The 27,479-nt window shown below is 39.6% G+C and overlaps 1 protein-coding gene and 1 long non-coding RNA gene across 3 annotated transcripts in view; one reads left to right on the top strand and one right to left on the bottom strand.

Annotated features, from left to right (window-relative positions):
- Positions 1-27,479, bottom strand: part of LOC118533873 (zinc finger and SCAN domain-containing protein 30) — a 508,183-nt gene that overhangs the window by 199,949 nt on the left and 280,755 nt on the right. The gene's annotated exons all lie outside the window — the stretch shown is intronic.
- LOC118533882 (uncharacterized) overlaps positions 1-27,479 on the top strand; it is a 146,264-nt gene that overhangs the window by 117,510 nt on the left and 1,275 nt on the right. Inside the window, exons 5-6 of one of the 2 annotated variants that reach the window (XR_004916409.2) lie at positions 5,909-6,040; positions 8,556-8,688. The exons of the other annotated variant lie outside the window; for it this stretch is intronic. This is a non-coding gene — a long non-coding RNA (uncharacterized LOC118533882). The remainder of the gene's footprint in view (positions 1-5,908; positions 6,041-8,555; positions 8,689-27,479) is intronic. 2 annotated transcript variants of the gene reach the window in all.

Raw genomic sequence — 27,479 nt, 5'->3', positions numbered from 1 at the left:
ATACTAAGGGAAAGAAGACCAATGACCCTGCGGGAAAGATGGGCTAGATAAGAAGGCATTTCCCAAAAAGAGAAATGCATGGTCCTTCAACATTTGGGAAGATGTTCAGTCTTTCTCACAATAACAGAATTATTCATTAGAACCATGATACCTTTTCTCCTGGCCAGACTGACAAAAAAAATCCAAAAATTGGAAAAGGTATTTTCTTGAGGAGGCAATGGAAGAGCTAACATATTCACGCTTTCTGGTTGGAATGCAAGAGAAGGTATAACCACCAAGAAAGGGATGGAGAATCTGGAATATCCAACAAAAGTGCGTGCGCTGTGACCTTTGACCCAGCAATCCCTCTTCTAAGAAACGTTCACACAGATATACCGACAAAAATACGCCATATCACAAGCATAAAGCTGTGAATTACAGCACTGTTTGTAATAAGTAGCAAGAGCCTGGAAACAGCCCAGTTTTGTATAAAGAGGGAACTGGAATGAAGAACGTATAGTACGTCCATGCTGTGGAGCACAATACAGCCATACAAAGGTATGAGGAGGATCTTTATAAACTGTTCTAGAGGGATCACCAGGATATGGCACTGAGTGAACAAAGTCAAGGTGCAGAACAGTGTGTGTTTGTGCATGGTTCCAAAATCAAAACCATAAGACAAGACATCTTCAGTCAAGTCTAGCTTCCCATCCCTGCCCCTCTCCATCCCGTTCCCTCCTGTGCCCATAAGTGATCACAGCAATAGTACACGTATATATTGAATTGGCTATGCACACATACTTAATTTCTTCTTACTGCTATAATAAATCGCCACAGATTTAGTGGCTGAAAACAACATAAATTTGTTCTAGAAGCCACAGTTCTGAAAGGAGTCTTGTGGGGCTAAAATCAAGGTGCTGGTATGACTGGTTCCTTCCGGAGGGGAGAATTCAGTTCCTTGCCTTTTTCACCTCCTAGTCGCTGCCGTGGCTTGTGACCCCTTCTTTCATCTTCAGAGCACGTGTCTCCCGTCTCTGCTTTCATCCTCACACCACCTTCTGTGTATATCAAGTATCCCTCTGCCTTCCTGTTATAAGGATCCTTGTGATTATACTTCGGGCCCACCTGGGTGATAATGCAGGCTAATCTCCCCATCTCAAAAGCCTTAACTTAATCACATCTGCAATGTTTATTTTCACCCTGTCAGGTAACATTCACAGGTTCCTTAGGATATGGATATCTTTGAGGCCCATTTCAGCTTACACATTTTTGCATAAAATTTTTAAAATAAATAATAAATGAAAATCTATTGAAAATTATTACTTACAGGGGAGGGAGGAAATAAAGAGACATGAAAACTATATTTGGCTGAGTGTATCTTGTTTTAAGGTTTTGACTTTGGAACTATATAAATGTGCAACTGTAACACAAAATGAAAAAATCAATAAAAAGAAAAAAGAAAAATGAAACAAATCTAACGATACATCTGATTGATGGTTTAACCATATAATCTAACAGGTAGTAATGTGACTTTAAAACACAGTAATTTGGGGGAGAGGGATAAGGGGATGGGTGAAATAGGTAATGGAGATTAAGGAGTGCACTTGTCATGATGAGTACCAAGTGATGTATGGGATTATTGAATCACTATAGTGTACACCTGAAACTAATACAACACTGTATGCTAACTAACTAGAGTTAAAATGAAAACTTCAAAAGAAATAAAATAGATAAAACACAGTAATTTGTATCTCACTGGAAAGGTAGATTCTAACATCAAAGAATTGTGCACACACACAAAATTACACAGAACTCAATAATCATACTTTTAATAATATTATTAGTGTATTTTGTAAGCTATTATCCGAGCAAATAAGCAAATGTGTTAATATTATTAAGAATTTAGATTTTCGGCACACACGAAAAAAAAAAATATAAAGTCAAAGAAGTTGAGTAAAATTTCTGTGATCTTAAGTTTGGAAATAGCAACATGAAATCATGATTCACTCTTAAAAACATATTCCTCAATTCTGTCCGCTAAAAGGTATAAAAAGCAATAAGCAACTCAGTAGCAATAAACACCTCTAACACTCAGACTGGAGTCTTTAAAGACCATTTCTCACTAAAAGGAACTAGGTCTCTATGAAGAAATAGGTGATTTCAGGTCTGGGATATGACATATACAGGATGAACCAGAAACATCTTTCATAACAGAAAACAAGGGCTGCTAGAGTCTTGTCAAAGTTCTCAGGAGCCACCTTAAAGGATTTCACTGGGCAAAGATGAGTAATTTGCACTTAGTAACACCTGCTGTAGGGGACCCTGGGTGGCTCAGTCAGTTAAGCGTCTGCCTTTGGCTCAGATCATGATCTCAGGGTCCTGGGATCGAGCCCCACATCAGGTTCTCTGCTTAGCAGGAAGCCTGCTTCTCCTTCTCCCACTCCCCCTGCTGTGTTCCCTCTCTCGCTGTGTCTCTCTGTCAAATAAATGAGCAAAATCTTTTTTTAAAAAATCTTTAAAAAAAATGCCTGCAGTAGGTTGAAATACATAAAATTATTAAATCCATGTGCTTGTAATTATACTTTTGGAAAACCCCACTGATCACCTTGGGAGGATGCTAGAAATTGGTAAATAATTGGAAGGAATCATTTTCCCTGCTTTTCCTGTATGAAATGTATTTCAAAGTAACCCTATAGTTAGAGAAATTTCTCCTTTATAAGATTTACGCTCTTAAATGTAAAATAAATGGTACAACTAGAAGATTGCCATTTTGCAACCCTTAATGAAATAATGTGTCTAGGCAGTGGTCAACAGTAACTGCTAAAAAAAGCATTAGGGTAAAAGGCCAGCAGGGAACTGCTAGGTTTTAAATATTCATTTTTATTAATTTTGTCCTGGATGTGCACATGAGGTTTTTGGTTCAGAGGCAGATTTCTTTTTATACTCACAGCAAGATCATCAGCCAGAGGAATACTGTAGCACTATTCTCTCATGCTCAGCAACCCCCACAGAGTGTCTGGCGAGAGCCCGCTGGAAAAAAAAATGCCCCACACCACTAGGAGGTTCACCCCAGAGGTGAGATATAGAGAAATATGTATTTCTTCTGTTTCTGAAGGGCAAACACATCACTTTCCGCTCATCACCTCCTGAAAGTGTCCTTGGGGATCAGATGGAAGAGATCCTCGCCCTAACCTTTTGGTATGAGAATAAATTTCTGAGGGGAAAGATAAGGCCAGTGTGTCTAGTTTTACAACTCAGAGATCTCTCCAAGGGTCCTTGGGGATCAGATGGAAGAGATCCTCGCCCTAACCTTTTGGTATGAGAATAAATTTCTGAGGGGAAAGATAAGGCCAGTGTGTCTAGTTTTACAACTCAGAGATCTCTCCAAGGCCCTGGGCCTCCTACCACCAGAGTTAGGAAGATCTCTTAGGAATGCTCTCACTATCTGATCAGCCACAAATTGCCTTCTAAACTGGCTCTCGGGTCAGGAAAAAAGAAAGCCCCAACGGTGCAGAAACATATTTTCCTCTACAATCTCATAAAAACTTTATAATAATGGATCAGGACAATATGCCTGAAGCCACTGATCAATCTTATATCATCAAAAAACCAGATAACCAAACATTACATGCTTCATGATGTGATATAATAGGAAACTCACAGTACCTCCTTTGAAGTGTTCTTGTCAAATAAGGAAGCTAAATCTTATCAAGCCTCTAGACCCAACTACCAGTTTATAAGAAAGAAGGAATAGAAGAATATGGTAGATGATGCCACAGGGATGCAATCAGCCAAAACCAGAATCTGGGAAATTCTACAGGATAAATGACTTGGTTTCAACAACACGTGTAAGTAGCAAAAAAAAAAAAAAGGGGGGGGGGATATTCAGAAATTAAAAAAGACTTAAAAGATCTAGCAACCAATTGGTGTAGGTAGAATTTGTTTGGATCATGATTCCAACATATCAAGTAAAAAAAAAAAAAAAACTATTGATGAACAATCAGAAATTTGAACACTGGATATTAGAGATTAATGAATTATCATTAGCTTTAAATATATGATCATGGTATAATTGTTCTGTTTTTAAAAGAGATTTTCTCTCTTAGATATACATTTGGAACAATTTACAGATGAAATAAGATGATCGTTGGGATTTGTTTTAAAATAATGAGTGGAGATGCAGAGGGAATGGAGAAGTATTTCTATACTTCTATAAGAAAGAGATTGGCCATTGGTTGCTAATTGTGAAAGCTAGGTCATGTGCACCTTGGGCTTCACTATGCCGTTCTCTTTAATGTGTGATGAACACAACCATAATAAGTTTTTTGTTTGGGGCGCCTGGGTGGCTCAGTTGTTGGGTGTCTGCCTTTGGCTCAGGTCATGATCCCAGGGTCCTGGGATCGAGCCCCGCATCAGGCTCCCTGCTCTGCGGGAAGCCTGCTTCTCCCTCTCCCACTCCCCCTGCTTGTGTTCCCTCTCTCACTGTGTCTCTCTCTGTCAGATAAATAAAATCTTTAAAAAAAAATAAAATAAAATGTGGAAATCTTTAAAAAAAAAAAAAAGTTTTTTGTTTTCTCTCTCTCTCTTTTTTTTTTTTTTAAGCAAATTCCAGGAGGGTAGGGACCTTGTATCTTCCTCCTTCCGTATTAATTTCCCTAGGGCTGGCATAACAAAGTACCACAGACTGGAGGCTTAGGCAGCAGAAGTTGATTTTCTCAGCTCAGGAGGCTGACAGTCTGAGATCAACGTGTCAGCAGGGTCGGTTTCTTGTAAGGGCCACGAGGGAAGAGTCTGTTCCAGGCCTCTCCTTGGTTTGGAGATGGTTGTCTTCTCCCAGGTCTTCACACTAAGTGCCTCTGTTGGTGTCTGTATCCAAATCTTCCTTTCTTAGAGGGACACCAGTCCTACTGGAATAGAGCCCACCCTAACGACCTCTTTTAACTCAATTACTGCTTCAAAGTAATTTTGACTCTAAACACTGTCACATTCTGGGGAACTGGGAGTTAGGGTTTCAACATGTGAATTTTGGGGGGACACAGTGCAGCCCATGATCTGACCTATCCCCAGCACCTTGAGCCTGGAAAATGGGCTCTGTAATTGTTTGTCGAGTGAATCAGTGACTGTTAGAAGACAGCAGTCCTTCCTGTCTTCTTGCCGTAGTTTTAACGACAGGGGTCCTTTCCTCCAGCTGGTGGGCCTGAGTTTGTCGCCATTTGGGGGATAGTTAGCAGGAGAGCAACAAGGTGACCAGCATGGGGTTGGATTTTAAGGCCACCACAGGTCTGACGGGCTCTGCCACATGCTCTGATTTACTGGGAACATTTTGGTAAGAAACCAGACAATCCGAGAAGACTGAGTGCATCGCCCCAGGCAGGGTTCAAGAAGGCGTGACAGGCTCCTGCATCCCCTAGACTTGGCTTTCTCCAACCACAATCGCCCACTTCATCTCTGATGACTGAGTACTCAGAACCTACCCCCTCAAAGGTGAGGAGACACGAGGTATCATTAAGAGATGGGAGTTCCATCGAAATGTTTAAAAGCCAACGGGGCGTCTTTAATTCAGCTTTGCACATTAATTACCAAAATGAAACAGGAGCATATCTCTAACAAAAAATGCAAAATGAGATCCTTTCAGTCTTGAATACATGTGACTACTTAACTGTAGAACCATTTATTACTTTGATTCTTGCCTATGATATAAAAGAATAAGAGCAAATGAAGCAATTCAAAGTTATTGAACATATGACCTATTTTAAGATTATGTTTAAAGCTTCAAAATCAGGCAATTACAGCAATATTTAAAGCATTTCAGATAAATGCTGTTTTGCCAGGCTATTTCTTTTCTTTCCTTTTAATTTTAAAATTTAAAAATTTTTAATTTTAAAAAGGCATTTTAACTTCTTAAGATTTTTTTTTCCTAATTATAAAGGTAACAAATACTTATTGAAGAACATTCTGAAGACAGCGAAAAGCATAAAGAAAACATTTAATCCCACCCTCAGAGAGACCCACTGTTAGCCTTCGGTGTATTTCCCTCCAGTGGTTCATTGTAATATTTAAGGTAATGTTGTGTTTATTCTCTATACAATATTTTGATTCTTTTTTTTTTTTAAGATTTTATTTATTTGAGAGAGAGAGAGAGAACAAACGGGGAGGGGCAGAGGGAGAGGGAGAAGCAGGATCCCTGATAAGCAGGGAGCCCAATGCGGGGCTCTATCCCAGGACCCTGAGATCATGACCTGAGTGGAAGGCAGACGCTTAACCGACTGAGCCACCTAGGCGCCCCAATATTTTGATTCTGACTTGGCATTATACCAGATCTTTTCCCCATGCCATTAGAATTCCTTGTAAACATCATTTTTTCCCTTTTCATTTACTTGTTTATTGCGATATTTCTTACGCTCAACGAATACACAGATCTTAAGTGTACAGATTGATGAACTTTGACTTATGTGTATACCTGCATAACCATCATCCACAGGTGTACAGAAAACACTTCCACTACTTTTGCCCCCTCCAATCTTGCCTATTTTTGAGCTTGATTTAAGTGGAGCCACATTGCAAGTAATCTTTTGTAGCTGACTTCTTCATGAAATATTTGCTCTAGATTTACCTGTGTTTTTGAGTGTTCTGGTAGTCTATTCTTTTTTACTGCTGCACTTGATCCCACTGTATGAAGATATCAACATTCCTTGTTTATTTTATTATGAATGCACATCAGCATTTTCTTCCAATATAGGGCTATTAAGAGTACCTGTATTATACATTCTTGTACCTGTCTCTTTGTGGACAGAAAGTGCCCATTTCTCTTGGGCATACATCCAGAAGTAGAATTGCTATGTCATATGATAAATGTGCGTTTAGCTTTGGTAGAGATCACCAAACCATTTTGTAAAGTGATATACTGATTACGGTTCCACCAGCACCAGACGAAAGTTCATTATTCCCATTCTCACCAACACTTGACATTGTCAGTCAATTTTTTCTTCTTTCACATTGTCAGTCTTTCTAATTTTAGTCATTCTCCTGAGTATGTCACGGTTTCTCATTGTGATTTTAATTTGCACTTCCCTGGTAAAGACATGGAGTACCCTCTCCATTTAGATATTGAGAGCTCTTTGTATCCCGTTTAAAAAAATCTTTGCCTACAGGCGCCTGGGTGACTCAGTCAGTTAAGCCTCCAACTCTTGATTTCGGCTCAGGTCAAGATCTCAGGGTTGTGAGATCGAGCCCCATGTTGGGCTCTGCACTGGGCATGGAGCCTACTTGAGATTTTCTCTCTGCCCCACCCCCCTCGAGTTTTCTCTCTCTCTCTCAAATAAATAAATAAATATCTTTGCCTACAACAGGCCGTGAAGATAATTTTCCTAAAACGTCATTTTTAATGGTTGCATACTATTTCATTCCATAAATTGACCATTTTCCTATTTTGAAATACTTAGGGCATCCTATTTTCCACTACTGTAAGTAAAAGTGCTAATGCTTATTGTTTTACGCGGGCCAGGCTCTGTCTTAAGTTTTTACATACATTCTTACAAGAATTATCCAGCAGGTACTATTTTCATGCCCCTTTTATAGAAGGATAAGGAAAGGCTGAGAGAAGCTGGTAACTTACCCGAAGTCATATGACTAGTGACAGAACTGGAATTCCCGTCTAGATCTCTCTGCCTGGAGAGCCAAGATTATGGACCATCTCAGGATTTACTTTTCAAATGATATTTCGTCATGATAAATACCTGAGTGGAATTTACCGGGTTGAAAGGTAGGGGCATGTGAATATTCCTGATAACGCTCCACCAGTCTCTCCCATTTTAACTTCTTCATTCATTGACATTGTAGGATTTCCCGATCTCTTGGACATCTCCACAGGGAGAGACTAAGATTTTCATATGCTAACAATTAGAACAATGATCACTATAAAAATTTTTTTTAAGTTTTAAGTTATTGAAAACTAACTGGGGGCCAAGCACTTCACATACACACTTTATCTTATTTAAAACCCACAACCATCCTGCAGGAAGGCAGGGCTCTTAGTATTTATAAATGCACAAACAGGATCAGAGAGAGAAAGGAGTTTGCCCAAAGGCATGTGATTAATAAGAAGCACTGAGGACTCCAAACATCTAATTTCTGTGCTTTTCGGCTACCACCTGCCAGCTTGGCAGGTACAATAGACAGCTTCTGTCGGCTCCTGCTCCCAGACTGCACACCCCCTCCCCGCCGCGTCCTGCACGCCCCAGGAGGCAGCCTATGTCAACCGGCTCCCTGGCTCTCTGGGTTCAGCCACTGGGGAGAGGCCAGCAGGAGATTAGTGGGAGGAAGGAAGAGAATGAATTCTGGGCATTCCCCCACCCTGCCCCCCAAGCTCCCTTTCTATGGGTCACCTCCTCTGCCTCCATCCCCAGACAGAAAATCTCATTTCCCATCAGGAGCTCTCTCCACACTGCACCCCTTCCATCTCCTGGTTCTAGTGACAGTGCCCTCCTTCCCTGCAGTGGAGGGACTGCATCTGCTATTTCTAACCCCAGAGTTCTAGAAAATTCGTTGGGGTTTAACTCTGTTTTTTCCTTCTTGAGAGCCTGAATGAAAGGATCAGCTGAATGCCAGCCAGCAAGCTTCAACATTGTCCCATCAACTCACACTTGGCCCTTCATCAGTCCATCAATGGTTGCAGCCAAGTTCTTCCTACAGGTGTTACATGCACCCCAGGTAAGGGAGTGGCTGAGCCTCCCTCGCCCTGAAGGTGCTTGAGGCTCCTTAGATGTTGGGCTACTGGGTGGTTGTGCAACTGCAGCTTTCCGATGGCTTCAAAAACATTGTGAGTTTGAAGTTAGTCGGCCTTTGTGTGTGTGTGTGTTAAGGATGAGCTCTCTCTACATCCTGAGTGGAACAAACTGATTCTTCTAAAAAACTTTTAATTTTGCCATGCCTTCAAATTTTCAGAAAAGTTGCAGTTTTATGATGCAGAAAACTCTTTTATACTTGAATTCACCCATTTTTAACATGTTGCCACATCTGCTTGATTATTCTCTATCTATCCTGAGTCATTTGAGAGTAGGCTTCATGCCCCATGCCCCTTTACCTACTAATACTTTGGCATAGATTTCCTAAGAATAAGGTTATTTTCTTACGAAACTCTGCTACCGTCATCAACTTCAGGATATTTCACATTGGCACTTTTATCTCATCTATAGTACATACCACCACTCTCTCCATTAACTCAGTAACGTCCTTTACAACAGCCCTTGTGGGAGAGGCAAAAAACTTGCCCTAGATTCTCTCCCCCTCAATCTTTCTTTTCTTTCTTCCTGGATCCATCCTTCCTTCCTTCCTTCCTTCCTTCCTTCCTTCCTTCCTTCCTTCCTTCCTTCCTCTCTCTCTCTCTCTTTCTTTCTTTGTTTTTTTTTAGAGAGGTGGGGGCAGGGGAGAGGCAGAGGGAGAGGGAGAGGGAAAGAATCTTAAGCAGTCTCCAGCCCAGCACAAGCCCGACACAGGGCTTGCCCCAGGCTCACTGTGGGGCCAGATGGGGGTCTCCATTGCAGGGCTGGATCTCACAACCTTGAGATCACGACCTGAGCTGAAATCAAGTGTCAGATCTTAACCAACTGAGCCACCCAGGCGCTGCCGCCTCAATCTTTTAGACAGAATACAAGCCTTGATCTGTGTGCAGGGTGTGTGTGTGTGTGTGTGTGTGTGCGCAGGAGGTGGGCGGGGGGGGGGAGGGCAACAAGCCATGCTTCCCCCCGCCATTGGTGAAAACTCACTGTAGCTGGGAACAAGGAAAAAAGAAAAGCATACTGTGGGAGAGGCAGGATGGTGCAGGGCGCACAGCCACCGCTGAAAGGTGGGCAGGAGAACTGAGAAAGCCACTCCTCCACCCCTAATTTCAGGGGCATGGTGCACATCTACATCTGAGGTTCAGTCAGACCAACATAGAAAATAGAGAATACACTCCCTCTATGCCCCTGCCACTGCTAAATTAGCACGTTTTAAATAATAAGTAACAGCAGAATACTGTGAGAGAGACAGGATAGCAACAGAGTGTTCCAACAGACCCTCTGAGATGTGTGGCACAAAGGGAAGACCTAAAGCTCAGGCCGGAACAGGCATTGCTCTGATAAAGCGACCCTCCTCCTAAACACGAAGTGTCCCCACGGGAATTTGCAGCTTGTGGCGCACAGAAGGTAACCACAGCCACGGCTTATCTCCAGCCCAGTCCCATGTCTGTCGACATCACTCCAAACCCCCATACTAAAGGTCTCCCTGAAGGAAAGACATGCCAATTGCCAGGCATAAAAATGATGACATCAGTTTTTTTGTCCTACCCAAGATGTCTAGTTTCCAATAAGATATTATGAGGCATACAAAGAAGTAGAAGAAACATACTCCCAAGAGACAAATCATAACCAGACTCAGAGATGACACAGAAGTTGGAACCGACAGGACATTTAAAATAACTCTGATTAATATGTGATTAATGGAAAAGGTTGACAACATGCAAGATGGGATGACTAATTTCAGCAAAGAGATGAAAACTATAATAAACTATAAGAAAAAATCAGACAGAAATCCTGGAAAGGAAAAGCACAGTAGTAACTGGCTTATCAGTAGACTCAACACCACTGAGAAAATAATGAGTATGATTGAAGATAGGTTAATAGAAATTCCCCAAACTGAAATACAAATAGAAAAGAAGAGGGGTGCCTGGGTGGCTCAATCTGTTGGGTGTCTGACTTTGGCTCAGGTCATGATGTCAGGGCCCTGGGATCAAGCCCCACTTGGGCTCCACACTCAGCAGGGCGTCTGCTTGTCCCTTTGCCCCTCCCCCTGCTCATGGTCTCTCTCTCTCAAATAAATAAATAAAACCTTAAAAAAAAAATAAAAAAGAAGAGTATATGTATTGGGGGCTGGAGGGGAGAAGGGACCAGAACATTCAAGGAACAGTGGGACACTATCAAACACTCTGACACATGCATAATTGGAATTCCAGAATGAAAAGAGAGAGGTAGAGAGAATGGGGCAGAAGAAATATATCAATAAATAAATATTACCTGAGAATTTCCAAAATTAATGACTAACACTAAATCACAGATTCAAGAAGCTCAGAGAACACCCAAATGGATCGAAACCAAAGTGACACACACACACACACACAGGCATATCATATTCAAATTACTGAAAACAAAAACAAAGAGAAAATCTTGAAGGCAGCTGGAGAGAAACATTACATACAAAGGAACAAAGGTAAGAGCTGACAGCAGATTCCTCATAAGAAAATAGGAGGACAATGGCGTGACATTTTTAAAGGGCTGAAAGAGAAAGCTTTCAACCCAGAATATCCTATACTCAGCAAGAATATCTTTGGGGAAAAAAAAAGGAGAAATAAATACTTTCTCAGAGAAACACACACTGAGGAAACTCACTGCCAGCAGATCTAGTCTACAAGAAATAGTAAAGGGAAGTTCTTAGGCCAAAATATATATATATATATCAGACTGAAAACTAGATCTACACCCACAAATGAGGAGAACTAGAAATTGAATCAAGTAAAATAAAATTCTTTTTTTCCTTATTTTTCATTACTCTGAGACATAACCTACTGCCTAAAGCAAAACAGTGGTCAAGTATTACATGTTTTAAGTAAATGTAAAAGTAAAGAAGTATGACAACAATAGCACAAAGAATGGGAGGAAGAAATTGAGAATATATGGTGGTAAGGCCATTATCCTAAACGTGAAGTGCTATAGATAGTTCGAGATGATTCTGATTAATTTAAAAAAATATATTGTAAATCCGAGGGCAATCACTAAAAAAAATTTTTAAGGAGGTACACATAATAATTATAGCGGAGATAAAATGGAATCACAAAGAGTGTTCTGGAGAGAAGGCAGAAAAAGAGGAAAAAGGAAATAAAGAACAGGTGGAAAAGATCAGCTAGCGAGGTGGTAGGATTTAACCCAATCATATCATATCAATAATCACATTAAATGTCTTAGATGGACAAAGATAAAACATGTAAACAGGAAGTAAAAGGAAGGCACCATAGCCATAGCCCTATTAACACAGATAAACTGGACTGTAGAGCGAGGACTGTTATTAGGGACTCAGAAAGGTATTACATCATGAGAAGGGGTAGATTCTCCAAGAATATGTAGCAATCCTCAACGGCGATGCACCTAACAACAGACGTCCAACCTCCATGAACCAAAAACTGTTAGAGCTGAAAGAACGAACAGTCACATTCCTGATTGTAGTGGAAAGTTCAACTTTCTTCTTTTCCGGTACTTGACAGAACAAATAGACAGAAGATCCATAAAGGTAAACAAGACCTGAACAACACAATTGACCACATCATTTTTCCTCAGCCTCCATTGTTACATTTCTAAAATCCAATTCTTCTTTTTCTCATTCTTTCTGTGTGATTCCCTTCTATCCCCATCCCAATCTGGAAGCATGTAGGATCTCTTTCTCTCTCAGGTTCTGAGATGTCATGATAATGGTCCTCCGTGTGAGTCTTTTTCGTCTGTTTCGCTGGGCATTTATTTGGTTGGCCCATGTAATCTAGAGATACAGATTTTTCCCTTCTGTTTCCTTGTTCTGTTTTCTGGAATTCCTATTAGCAGATGTTGGATTCTTAGAATAGACCTCCAATTTTCTCATCTTATCCCTCCCACCTTCCTGATTTCTCCATCTTTGCCTTTTAAACCTACCTTCTTGGAGATTTTTTTCAACATCAACTTCTATGTGTTCTATTATATTCATATATTAGAGTTATACCATATTGTACATTTCCAAATACTCTTTCTTTTTCTCTAATTATTCTTTTTCAGAAACTCCTGTTTTTATTGCAGAGTGAAATGTCCTCTTTTATCTTTTTGAGGATGGTATTTTCAGGTTTTTTTTCGTTTAAATTTTCTATTGCTTTCTTCACTGTCTCTTTCTCCAGGTTTCTTTTCTTCCCTCCTATTTGTTTTGCAACCTGACTCATTTTGGGGCCTTCCTTAAATATCTGATAGTCTTGATTGGAAGGGACTACTTATATTCAAAAATTAACTGAAGCTTCAGAATGCATGGAATGATAGGCTTTATTATAGAGTGATAGGGGCCTTTCTGTGAGTTACTCTCAAAGGTTTCTAGAAGTTTCTAGAAGCGCTGGGGGAGGGGGTGTTCCAACTCTCCAGAAGAGACTCCATCAATGAAGGAGGAGTTATGGTGATGGACCCAACCGAAGAATCTTGGGAACTGTTCTTATTTTGCCTTCCATAGATGATGATCACTTGGTTTACCAGGTTGACCTTGGCCCAGAGTCTGGAGGAATAAGCCACTGTTTACATCTGAACTGTTGGTTGAGTTGCCTTCTTTCCTATCCTCTCTGTCATCTGGGTTTCCAAGTCCCAGCCTGCAGGTCTGGAGGGTCCAGATCTGATTTCGCCTTCTCAACATCCAGATACTGCCAAGGGCTGTCATTGACTGGGACCCCACTGGCAGGAGGGACACACTTACTGCCCGAGGCTTTTTTGGGTACCAGTAACAGAAGCCCAGATCCTATAAGATTAAGCAAGAAAGTCTGGGCTACAGTAAATAATCTATGACGAGGCAGGCTGGAGCAGGCCTCAGAGACAGCAGCAGCTGTGTTCTCTTTCCATTCATATGTCGGCTTCTGCCTGCATGTGGCTCTCATTCTCTCGCACAACTGCATATGTTCTGGGGGGTTATCTAAGACATGGTTGACAAACCTAGAAGTATATAAGTGCATGAAGGATAGTGTTTCATTTTAAAAGATAAAGGCTGACTCTGTAACACATCTGAGAGTTCTCACCTCCTTGGGCTTTGAGTGACAATAAGCAAAAAGCAAATGACTTCAGAAGGGAAAGCCAGAGTAGAGCTGAACACTGTCTGCCGGGACCTTTGATCTTAGTCTGCCCAGGCAAGCTTGGAAATGAGCTGTGTAACTCACGAGACTTGGAAATATTCTGGAACAGAGGCGATTTACTGTACTGCACCTGAATAAACAAAGAGTCATGAGATCGCTTCCTCACTTCCCCTTCATCAAAAGCTGATTCCCTTCTTAAAGGGATACTCATGTTTCTGCATTCATATTTTCCCTGCCAAAAGAACGATTTAATATTATTCTGACGCCACTTGAGAGAAGAGGTAAATTTCCTAGATCCATTGAAAGAAATAATATACACTCCAGAAAGACAGAAACTAGGAAATGTAAGATTCTGAGGGAAGTGTATAGAAATAAAACTTGAATCAAAATATCGTTGACTAGGAGTGCCTGGATGACTCAGTCAGTAGAGCATGCAACTCTTGATCTCTGGGTTGTGAGTTCAAGCCCCATGTTGGGTGCAGAGATTATTTAAAAATAAAATCTTAAAAAAAACTATGGTTGACTAGAAGAAAAAGGTAGTGGAGAAGAAAGAAAAAGTGAGCAACCAGTGTAATGCTAGAGAAACCCAACTGAATGAGAATCTATAAAACCTTCTGGAAAAGCAACATAGGATGGATGAATGAATAGATCATAGATAGATAGTTTTCCTGATTACCACTGACATTAAGCACCTATTCATCTGCTTCTTGGCTATTTTTATATATTCTTTTGTGAATTGTCTGAGGGACTTTTTTTTTTTCAATGCCAAGATCAGCAAAAGGTACTGTAAGTAACTGTTCAGGGAGAGGCAAAAGAAGGGAGAATGGACAGTAGATGCAGTGTGACAGATAATGAGGATAAGCAGATTCCTTAACACCTATTTTGTTTTAGTCCTCCATTCTTTTTTTTTTTTAAAGATTTTATTTATTTGACAGAGAGAGACACCATGAGAGAGGGAACACAAGCAGGGGGAGTGGGAGAGGGAGAAGCAGAGCGGAGCAGGGAGCGGAGCAGGGAACCCTGGATGTGGGGTTCGATCCCAAGACCCTGGGATCATGACCCGAGCAGAAGGCAGACGCTTAATGACTGAGCCACCCAGGCACCCCCTCCATTTATTTATTTTTTTTTAAGATTTTATTTATTTATTTGAGAGAGAGCAGAGAGCACAAGCGGGGGGGGGGGATGGGCAGAGGGAGGGGGAGAAACAGACGCCCGGCTGAGCGTGGAGCCTAACACAGGGCTCAACCCCAGGACCCTGAGATCACAACCTGAGCCAAAGTCAGACACTTAACTGACTGAGCCACCCAGGTGCCCCAGTCTTCTATTTCACGGAGAAGAATGTTGAAGCTAAAAGGAGGAAAGGCAGCTCCACATATAGGAAGAAATAGTGGGTCCATAGACAAACTGGGGAGTAAGGAAGAGACCTAGTGGTCCACCAATAACTATTTTCCTCTTCTTTCTTGAGAACCCCCAAGTTTTAGCTAGATGTAGGGTGACAAACTTTCCTGTTTGCTTCAAACTAAGAAGGTTCCCAGGATGCAGTACATTCAGTGCTAAAACTGGAAAAGACCCAGGTAAGTTGCGATGAGTTGGTCACCCGAGGTAGGTCCTCGGCTATTTGAGATGAAAATGATCGTTTTCCAGCCTCTTTTTCAGCTAGATGTGGCTCTGTGATTAAGTTATGACCAGTGAAATAAAAACAAAGGTGATAATCTGCACTTTCTGATTTGTTCACGTTAAAAGAAAGAGCATGCCCTTCCCTTCCTTCCATTTTGTCTTCCCACTGGCTCAAATGAAGAAGAGAGAAGGAGCAGGTAAAGCCATCTTAAACTGTGAGGTCAAAGTCACCTGTTAAGAATGCCAGAACAACAGGAGAGGAGGATGCAGAGTCCCTGATGATGTGAAGCTGCCATCATAACCAGAGATACCTACCCAGCTTTTATGTGAGAGAGAAATAAACTATTTTTTGCTTAAGCCCCTGTGCTTTAGGCCTCCTTTTATAGCTGCCTACCTAATATAAGAGTTCAACTGGGTAAGCTAAATAATTTCAATGGGTTTAAATGGGTTTTTGATCTTCAAAAGAGGGAAGAAAGCATGGTCCAAAGACCCTAAACTGGTGAGTTTGATGACAGTCTTGGGTCATTTTCTGGAGTGAATTAATAAAAGGATGTTGGTGAGTCACTTCGAAAGGTAGCAGAGATTGCTAGGCTCTGAAATGGTTGCACCAAGAACAAGTCTTGTTGAACTTGTCTTGGTTTCACTCTTTTGAGATGGTTGCTATACCAGTAGGTAGGCAGAGCATGTACTTGTGACAAGGTTACTGACAAGAACATACATGTCATCCATGCAGATTTGTTCTGAGTACAAATACAACGAAGGTAGATTAATAACTGGTTGAACAATCATACCCAAAGGGTATTGAGTAATGCATCCACATCAACTTGGAAGGAAATTTTAAGACAGAAGCCTTGATCTAGCTCAATATTTTATCGGTGATTTGGAGTGATAGATAGCAAAGTACTCATCAAATTTGCAAATGCCAAGGAAAAGAATAAATACTGATGAAGACAGAATCAGGACTAAAAATTCTTGTTGTTGGCTTGAGTGGCAGGATTAAACTAATAAAGTGAGGTGATAAATGTGTGTTCATGCACTCAGATTTTTTTTTTAAGCACATCTAATAAGATAAGAAATGGGAGACATGTGAATGAGTGTTATTTGTGGAAAAGAATTGGAATGTTTTAGATGATGGCTCAAAATGAGTCGATGGGCAAAGCTGGAGCAGTTCTGACTGACTGCATTAATGGAGTGACAGGGTCTGCCATGGAGAGTAGGTGGGTGGGCATGGCTCCGCTAGCAGCATTCTAAGTGACAGTTCTCATACTACAATGTGAAAGATAGAGAGGCACAGCTTAAGGAAGTGGGGGAGACATGAAACTGACCTCAAATATTGGAGGGCTCTCCTGGGGGCACTCTAACTCTAGTCTCTCACTCTGATGCTCACATTTTCCTCCTCTGTTTTATCTGACTATCCACCTGCTTCTGACCTTCAGCTTGGCACTCTGTTCCTGCTGCTTCTCTTCACATATATTTTTAAAAACTTTCATTTATTTATTTTAGAGAGGAAGGAGGGGCAAATGGAGAGGGAGAGAGACTGCAAAGCAGACACCACACTGAGCACTGAGCCCGATTGGGGGCTCGAGCTCACAAGCCTGAGATCATGACCTGAGAGTCGGACGCTCAACTGACTGTGCCACCCAGACGCCCCATATCTTCACGTATTCATTCTTCCTGGGGCTCTCTGCCTTGGGAAAGCTCTCTTTCTGACCCAAGACCTTGACCTCAAGGAGGTTGAATGGACACAGGGTGGAGGAGCTAAGGTGAGCAGTGGGAATGATTATGTCCCAAGCACTTCCTCTGAAGGAGGTGTCTTTTTAGATTGTGAGCTGCATCAAAAAGATAGTCAAAAGTAGCAACTTTTTAATAGGTTCTTTTCTCTGAATTGTAGAAGTTGCTGTGTGTCTGAGGACTAATGGGTATTATAGGGCACTATGATGAACTATATACCTTAAATAGCTCTCCCAAAGAAACAACTAAAACTGCTGAATAAAAATTTTAAAAACACGTATTCATAAATGCATCACTGAAATTGCAGTAAAAAAGCCTCACCACAGGGTGCCTGGGTGGCTCAGTCGTTAAGCATCTGCCTTCGGCTCAGGTAATGATTCCAGGGTCCTGGGATCAAGCCCAGGCTCCGCAGGAAGCCTGCTTCTCCCTGTCCTACTCCCCCTGCTTCTGTTTCCTCTCTCTCTGTGTCTCTCTCTGTCAAATAAATAAATAAAATCTTTAGGGAAAAAAAAAAAGCCTCACAAGCCAAAAAGGAAATGAAAGTTGAAATCCAGATAGGAAAAATAACCCTGAGTTTGGCTTTCACCTTGCGGCCATCTGCCCAACCCTAGTGACCTTGAGCTTTCCTTCGTTAGTCCTTCAGGGTACAAAAATCAGAAGCTAACGTCCAAGGCCAGCCCAAAGTGCAGAATCTAGAATGATACCCTGTATAAAGCTGGGAACCCCAAGGACTATAGTACCAATGTAATGACAAATGACAAATCAATTTGCTCTGATGAAAATGACAACAAGGGGGCGCCTGGGTGGCTCAGTCGTTAAGTGTCTGCCTTCGGCTCAGGTCATGGTCCCAGGATCCTGGGATCGAGCCCCACATCAGGGTCCCTGCTCCATGGGAGGCCTGCTTCTCCCTCTCCCACTCCCCCTGCTTGTTTTCCCTCTCTCGCTGTGTCTCTCTCTGTCAAATAAGTGAATAAAATATTAAAAAAAGAAAATGACAACAAGGAAACTTGCTATAGTGACTTCAGCATTAGATGGAGCGGGGAAAATCTGCCCCGGTAACATGTCACATCCTCAGGAGGCCTCCTATAAGTTTTGGCCTCAATTCCAACTACCTACCAGGTTTTAAAAACCTCAGTCTAAAAGGTTAAAGTAACCATGGGCACGCAGAGAAGCATGCCAAATCTCTTATGAAAGAACATACCTGAAAGTCAGGCCTTAAAGAATTTCCACAGATTAAGTTCCAAAGAACAGGAGTTCTCCGGCAAGTATTACATAATATACAAGAAAACAAGGCAACACGAGTGAGAACAGACAGCAGACTCACTCTATAAAAATTACATTAATTGGAATTATAAGATACTAAATATAAAATAAATTTGCTTAATTTGTATATAGAAATAAAAAAGGGAGGCAAACTATGCTTAGAGAGAAAGAGCTAATTGAAAATAACCAAGCATATGGGGGTGCCTGACTGGCTCAGTCGGTGGAGCATTTGACTCTGGATCTCGGGGTTGTAAGTTCAAGCCCCACACTGGGTATGGAGATTACTTAAAAATAAAAAATCTTAAAAAAAAAAAAAAGAAAAGAACCAAGCATAATTTTAAAGGACCAAAAAAGTAAATGACACTATTAATCAACTAGACCTGATAGATATATACAGAACATTCCATCCAATAACAACAGAATATACATTCTTCTCGAGTGTACATGGGACATTCTCCAAATAGAACATATGCTAGGGCATAAAACAAGTCCCAGTAAATTTAGAAGTCAGTATTAAAATCATTGTGTGTATATATATATCTGACCACTATGGAACAAAATTAGAAATCAATAACAGAAGAAATTTAGAATATTCACAAATGTATGGAAATTAAATAATATACTCCTAAATAACCAAAGGATCAAAAAAGAAATCACAAGGGAAATTAAAAAATACTTTGACATGAATCAAAATGAAACACAACATACCAAGGCTCATGGGATGCAGCAAGAGCAGGGCTTAGAGGGAAATTTATACCTACAAATACCTATATTTTAAAAAGAAGAAAAATCCCAAATCAAGAGCCTAAACTTCTACTTTAAGAAACTAGGGGAAAAAAAAAAGAGAGCACATTAAACACAAAGCAAGCAAAGGAACAAAATCATAAAGACTAGCAAGGAAATAAATAAAATAGAGGGAAAAAAACCCCAATAGATAAAATTAATGAAACTGAAAGTTTCACTGTTTGAAAAGATATAAAAGATTGACACAACTTCAGCTAGACTGACAAAGAAAAAAAGAGAGATTCAAATTGCTAAAATCAAGAATGAAATTGGGACGCCTGGGTGGCTCAGTCGGTTAAGCATCTGACTCTTGATTTCCGCTCAGGTCATCATCTCAGGGTTGTGAGTTCGAGCCCCATGTCAGGCATCATGCTGGGTGTGGAGCCTGCTTAAGATTCTCTCTCTCCCTTTCCCTCTGCTCCTCCCCACCTGCTCACACACTCTAGAAAGAAAGAAAGAAAAGAAAAGAGAAGAAGAAAGAAAGAAAGAAAGAAAGAAAGAAAGAAAAAGAAAGAAAGAAAAAGAAAGAAGAAAGAAGGGTGCCTGGCTAGCTCAGTCAGTAGAGCATGCAACTCTTGATCTTGGGGTCATGAATTAGAGCCCCATGTTGGCTATAGAGATTACTTAATTAAAAAAAAAAAAAGAATGAAAGAGGGGATATCACTTCTAATCTCTCAGAAATAAAAAGCACTATGGGGAAATACTATGTATACCAACAAATCACATACTCTAAATGAAGAACAAATTACTAGAAAGACACAAATTACCAAAAGTGACTCAAAAAAAAAAAAAAAAAGAAAATCTGAATAGATCTATAAGAAGTAAGGATATTGCATGAGCAATAATAAAAAACTTCCTTCCATGAAGCAAAACTCAAACCCATATGGCTTCACTAGTGAATTATACTAAACTTTAAGGAAGAATTAACACCAGTCCTTTACAAACTCTTCCCCAAAAATAGAACAGATGGGTCTACTTCCCAACTCATTCTATGAGGCCAGTATTACCCTCATACCATTAGACAAAGATATCATAAGAAAACTACAGATCAAAATCCCTTATGAATACAGACTCAAACCACATGATCATCTCAATAGAGGCAGAAAGGCATTTGACAAAATCCAATATTATTTCATGGAAAAACACTCAACAAACTAGAGATACAAGAAAAAATCCTCAATTTGTTAAAGGCCATCTATAAAAAATACGTAGCCAAGAACATACTTCTGCTTGGTTGGTTTTCAAAAGCTTTTTGTTCTAGTCAACAATAGTTTTTTTTTAAGATTTTATTTTTAAGTAATCTCAACACCCAACATGGGGCTTGAACTCACAACCCCGAGATCAAGAGTTGCATGTTCTACCTAGTCAATGCCCCTAGTCAACGATATTTTGATCCAAGTTTTATTTCTATATACTTCCTCAGAATCTTACATTTCCTAGTTTCTTTCTTTCTGGAGTATATAGTATTTCTATTGAGATGATCATGTGGTTTTTGTCCCTTATTCTGTTAACATAGTCTATTACATTGTGTGGTTTTTGTATGTTAAGCCAACCTTGCATTCCTGTGATAAATCCCCCTTGGTCTTGGTGTACAATTCTTTTATATGCTGCTTAATTCAGTTTGCTAGTATTTTGATGATGATATTTGAGTCTGCTTGGGATTTTCTCTCTTCTTCTCCCTCTGCCCATCCTCCCGCTCATGTGCGCTCTCTCTCTCTCAAATAAATAAATAAATAAATAAAATCTTAAAAAAGAAAAAAAAGAACGCAGAATGGATCTGAGACCTAAATGTAAAAGTTATATAAAATTCTAAAAGGAAACATAGGAGCAAGTCTTTATGACCTTGGATTAAGCAATCGTTTCTTGGATATGGCATGAAAATCACAAGTGACAACAGAAAAAGTAGATAAATTAGACTTCATCAAAACTAAAAAATGTGCTTCGGTGGACACCATCAAGAAAGTTAAAAGATAACCCACAGAATGGGAGAAAATATTTGTAAATATTATATCTGAAAAGGGTCTTATATCCAGGGGCACCTGGCGAGCTCAGTTGGTAGCACATGCAACTCTTGATCTCAGGGTTGTGAGTTTGAGCCCCACTTTGGATGTAGAGATTGCTTAAAAATAAAATCTTTAGAAAAAAAAAGGGTCTTGTATCCAGAATATATAAAATCTCTTACAACTCAGTAATAACAAGGCAGATAACCCAATTTTTAAAAATGGACAAGGAGAAAAAAATGTACAAGGGATTTGACTAGAGATGTCTTCAGGGGGAAATACATCAATAAAATTACCAGTGAATCTAAATATTGTTAACCTTTCTAGAACAAATAAAAGTAGTGTATATAATGTCCAAACTACCAGACAGGTAAAAATAAAATGAAGGGAGAAAAAGCAGAATGAATTTTTTAAAAGGCAAAAAAGGACACAAGAAACAAAAACAGAAAGATAGGACAGATAGGAACTATAAAATAATAAAAAAAAGAAAGTATGAAATAAACAGCAGAAACAAGTTCAAATAGAATTCTAAATAGAATATACTCAGTTTTAAAGACAAATTTAGTTGCACAGATTTTAAAAATCTAGTTATGTGTCATTTTCAAAAGATATAACTAAAACAGTTGAAAATGGAAAGATAGGAAAAAATGCCAAAAACAGAAAAATAGGTAGTGTAACTATATTAACCTCAGAAAAAATAGATGTTAAGGTGAAACTAAAGGACACAGATTTTCCTGTCAATGTGAAGAAGAAATTTCTAAGGGAGTCAAACAAAAGTGGAATGAGAGACTTGTGGAGTCACTGAATTCCCCATCCCTGGAAAAATTCAAATCTGAGGTGATGACCACTTGATCAGTGGGTCCGTGGGGGACGTTAAGCCACCACAGAAAGGTTGGGAATTAATAACCATATAGTTCCTCTCTATCCTGAAATCCTAATATTTTATCTCATTTTCCCATGATCTTTCAAATTGTTTCATCCTCTCATGGCTAGCTGATTTTCTGATTAGTCATGCATCAGAAGGAAATTTTGATGTTCCCATTTCATTTCGAAGCCTCTTCTTTAAAGTAACAAGTCTTGTGCACCTGTGTGTATACGTAAGAGGGTGATTTCTGTGTGTGTTGGAATGTATATGTACTCACATGTCCACTGTTAGGACTTCAGTTTCCTCTGCTTTAAGATTTGTCTTCTGACTATTTGTCTGAGAAAACCTCCCAAAGGGAAATTTTAATGTTATATATCATCTAATTAAGTCAACAACAGTTAGTAGTCAGAGTTACTAACAGACAAGCAAAGAAAGATAAACACTGCAATGCCTTCAGAACAGAGCAATATCTTTCCAGGGTGGGGTGGGTGGCAACTACTTGGCAACAGCAGTCAGCTGTTCTTTTGCAATACAGATCCTCAGGTTTTTAACTGCCAGATCAACATCTATCCAAAAAAAAAAAAAAAAAAATCTCAAGGAAGTTTTTGGAAGGTCTCCGGGGTTGGGAGTGGAGAAAGCCAGCTCTACCTGCTTCAAGATATTCCAAGGGTGGGACCTAGAGAGTTGTATTTTTCCCAAGCATCTCCAGAGGATTCTGAATCACACTAGGATTGAGAAACATGAATTTAAGGTATCTCAAGGCCTTTTCATAAAAGAAGTAAGCTCTTTTCCCAGGCTTTTAAATACCAATTTCTCTAGAATATTCCTTGATCGTTTTCTTTTATTGGAGACACAGAGATTATAAAGACATTCGGAGGTAGTATCCTCACTTTTATTCATTTCTGTGGGGGGAAACCATCTCAGGTCTTTGTTTTCAGTCAGATTTCATTTATTCTTATCTACTTTGAAAGGAGATCATGTCATTATTCACTGTGATGGCAGGAATCTGGCCTTCATGGTCTAAGTGATCTAGGCATATACCCACAAGAAAAAGACAAAAATGCTCACGGTTTTATTTTCTTTGCTAGTATAGATACCTAGGTAAGGGAATGTGGGTTCTATGACCCTAAAAGAAAGTATAATAATAGTCTCAAGAGGACAGACCGAACTAGCAAAAAGCTCATTGTAGATGTGACCACGCTGCAGGACAAGCCAAAAAGAGGAAATGAAAAAAAAAAAAATCAACTTCTATAGTCGTTTGCTAAATAAGTGGCCTGTCATAATACGATTTGAAATGTTTATTTTAAATTATTTTTTCACGACAGTAATAGGGAAGGATTAGTAGAAAAGGTAACTAAGTTTTAGCAAAAAGAGGCAACAGAACAAAGGAATGGCTAACTTTGTTCCCTGGTCACAAAGTCACAAAATTTAATATTTTTACCAGAAGGTGCAAAAATAGACTTTACTAAACACAATCTCATCAGACACAAAATAAATGTCTGAATCCAGTTTGGCTCATTATGAATGAGCCATTTAAGAGCCATTTAAGAATTCATTCTTCAGCTAGACTGCAAGTGTTCTCCTATAGATTAAAGTTCTCTGAGAAATAATTGTGTTCCTCTTATATGTACCACACATGTCTTGAGCACTGCTGACCATGTAATAGGATATCAAAAATGCCTGTTGGTTAAATAATTGAATGCTTTTCAAAAAGCATTCACTGTGAACTCACACATCCTAATGAAATTTCAGTGCACTAAGTTAAAGAGAAAACTCTTAAAAGCTTCCTGAGAGCAAAAACAACTCATTTGCAGAGAAGGGAATCATATTGGCTTTCAGATTCTCCAGCCTTAGGCGGGAATACAATGGAACAATGCCTTCAAAATGTGAACAGAAAGTGGCTTGGAACATAGAATTCTAAACCTAGCCAATTTATCAGTCTGCAAGTCAGCCTGAACGAACTCAATATTTACCTCCCTTTCTGGGAAAAAAAAAAATCACTTGAGTATATGCTCTAAGAAAATGAAAATAGAAATAAAAAAAGATGAAGATATGGAATCCAAGAAATAATGGCCACAACTCAGAATAGCAATAAAAAGAATCCTTAGGCTGTTGGCTGGGCAGCAAGTATAAAAGCAACTGGTTAAAAGTAAAATACATAGAAGACTTGAAGATGAATGTATTTGATAAGAAAATGGGTTTGCTGGGGCGCCTGGGTGGCTCAGTTGTTAAGCGTCTGCCTTCGGCTCAGGTCATGATCCCTCTCCCGCTCCCCCTGCTTGTGTTCCCTCTCTCACTGTGTCTTTCTCTGTCAAATAAATAAATTTTTAAAAAAAGAAAAAAAGAAAATGGGTTTGCTTCAACAAATAATATGACTTAAGAGTTGCATGAACTTAGTGATAGAGTGAAAGTGATTGTTTCCTCTGTCAATGAGAAAAGACTAAGGCAAACAGAAACTCCCTGAAAAATGAAAACCTCTACAACAAAATCATGGCCTCTGTAAAACAAATCACATGTAGCATGATTCTGAATAGCATATAGAGTTTCAAGAGTGATAAACCGTTTGATCTTGGTATTGGAAATATTCATTTTGGACCTATACATATTTAGGAAAAGACTTTCATTTCTTTTTTTAAAAATTACTATTATTATTGTTTTTATTATTATTATTATTATTATTATTATTTTAAGTAGGCTTGTGGAGCCCAGCGCGGGGCTTAAACTCATGACCCTGAGATCAAGACCCAAGTTGAGATCAAGAGTCAGATGCCCAAACAACTGAGCCACCCAGGCAACCCCATTTCCTTCTCTACAAGTCCAACTACATTTCTTGATTCTGCAGAAAATAATACTTAACAACGATTAGAGTATTTTAAGTGTTCCTTACTGGATTTTAGTTTTTTTGAATCAACTTGTATACAACACATAGAAGACTTAATTATAGTTCCAAAACAGAAGGGAAATGTTATGAAACTTCACAATGTATGAGTTATGAGATAGAAGGGGAAGAGAGGGTATGAAGGGGTATGAAAGTGTATTTTTTATAATGAGGACTTGAAGATACTAGCTAAATTTGAATACTTTAGGCACTATCCAAAGTTGAATGAGAAAGTATTTTCTCTCTGTAAAGTTATAAAGTAGAACTACTTATAATACAACTAAAAAAATTTTGAGAAAAGGAGGGAATCAGAGGTAGTGTGAATGAGCTCAATTCCTTATCTTTTTGCTTAAAATTATTTATTTATTTGACAGAGAGAGAGAGAGCACAAGTAGGCAGAGAGGCAGGCGGGGGAGAGGGAGAAACAGGCTCCCCGCTGAGGAAGGACCCTGATGCAGGGCCTGATCCCAGGACCCTGGAAACATGACCTGAGCCAAAGGCAGACACTTAACCTACTGAGCCACCCACCATCACAATTCCTTATCTTTGCTAAGTGGGAATCAATAGAAACTTGTGTGGGATAGATTGGATCATTGTTCCCAACTTTCTGCTCCCTCTTTGTAATAGATTATACATCCATACTCTTTGTCCATATGATTTTGTTGTGCCTTCTGGTGGGGCATAAATAGTGTCATCCCTACTCCATTGACTCTGGCCTTAGCCATATGAATGATTTTGAACAAAGAAATGTGTTTTGGTTGCTTCTCTTTAACTATGGCCCTTTGCCATGGAAAGAGCATACCCCAAGTGATAGACACTCCTTTAGCCCAAGTCCCCAAATTAGAAGACACATAGAGCCAAGCCTTGCCAAGTCCAGCATAGTGGCAGCCAATGGTTTGTGAGCTTGCAATAAGTGTTTATTATAAGCTACAATTTGGGGATTGTTTGTATGACAGCAAAAACTAACAAACACAGTCTGAAGTTGATAAATCAAGAATTGGAACTATAAGTATACTATTTAGAGTTAGGAGAGTTATTCATCAGGAGAGGTAAGGATGGCAACCACCAAACAAATTAAAGGTAGTTACCTCTGGAAATGCTGTTGGGGGAGAGATTATAAGTTTTTGCTTCATATCTTCCTGTCCTATTTGAATTTTGTATCCTATGTATGTATTACTTCTATATTCAAAATGTGCAAAGTACAGTGCAAACCATCCAGGAGGTGATAGGAGCTTTAAACACATAAAACATTATAGCAACAATGGGATGAGGCAGCTTATTTGTGTTGGGGGGAAAATGCTACAGATAATGAAGTTATAGGAATTCAGAAAAAAGAAAAAATCAATCTGATTGAAGAAGTTGTAGAAGGTATGGAAAATTGCACTGGAGCGGCATCCTTAGGGATTAAATAGGTGGAGGAAAGAAGGCAAGGAAGCAAATAGCAGAACGAATGTGGGGAGGAGGGAACAGAGAGGTGGGTGGTGTGACTGGAGCAGAGGCTTATGGGTGAACTGTGGGCAAGAGGGCTGGGGCAGGTGGAAATGGAACCAGACCGTTTAGGGCCTGGAATCCCTGGCTGATGTGTGTAGCCAGAGAATGGAAGAGGACAAGAAAATGTATTTTATAAATCTCTAAAACTCAGTCTTGACTGGAAAAATTCTGCAGTCTTCTCCCCAACCCCGTGCTATTTAACATGTTTTCTTTCTTTGGTTCTTCCTAAATGCCATCTAACCATACCATGAATTCCTATGCATTCATAGTTAAAATTGTGTCATCTTACTCCATAGCACCTCTTTGAGCCCCAAACCCAATATCTCTTCCATTCCTCTTCATTTCAGGTTCATGCCATTTGATTTGCTTTTAAGTAATGACTGCCCAAATCTATGCCAACTAAGACTTGCTTCTATTGTCCTTGATGATTTTTGTCCCCAACTTAGGTTTTCCTTCTATCTTGACTCCTGCTTTTCTTAAAAATTTAAAAAATTTATATTTTTTAAATATAACTTAAATATAAATAAATATAACTTAAATATAACTTCTAACTTTTTAAAATTTATTTATTTATTTATTTATTTATATTATTTTATTTATTTAAGTAATCTCTACACCCAACATGGGGCTTGAACTCATGACCCAAGAGTCACATGCTCTTCCAACCCAACCAGCCAGGCGCCCCTGACTTTCTTATCTTCAGTTTCTTAGGTTCATTTTCATTTTCAACTTCTTAGTTCCTTCTTTGCCATCATTGGCCATATGTCCAAATGGTGTCTCCTGAGCCATATCGGGGCAAGGCCGATTCCACCTGCAGTGCCTTGGGCTCTCGCTGTCTCAACCTTTTCATTCCTCCACACTTACTGACCTCAGACTCCACTGAGTCCCTGATCTACCAGTTCCCAGCATTTCTCCCATTTGTTTCCATATAAACATTGTCTCCCATAGAAATGTCCCTAGTATATCTGTGGAATTCCCAGTAAACCTGCAGTAAATCTT

This window comes from Halichoerus grypus, chromosome 13 (genome assembly GCF_964656455.1).
Source record: "Halichoerus grypus chromosome 13, mHalGry1.hap1.1, whole genome shotgun sequence".
Classification (NCBI taxonomy): domain Eukaryota; kingdom Metazoa; phylum Chordata; class Mammalia; order Carnivora; family Phocidae; genus Halichoerus; species Halichoerus grypus.
The sequence above is the reverse complement of the archived record's forward strand: the minus strand, read 5'-3'. Positions and strand labels throughout refer to the sequence as shown.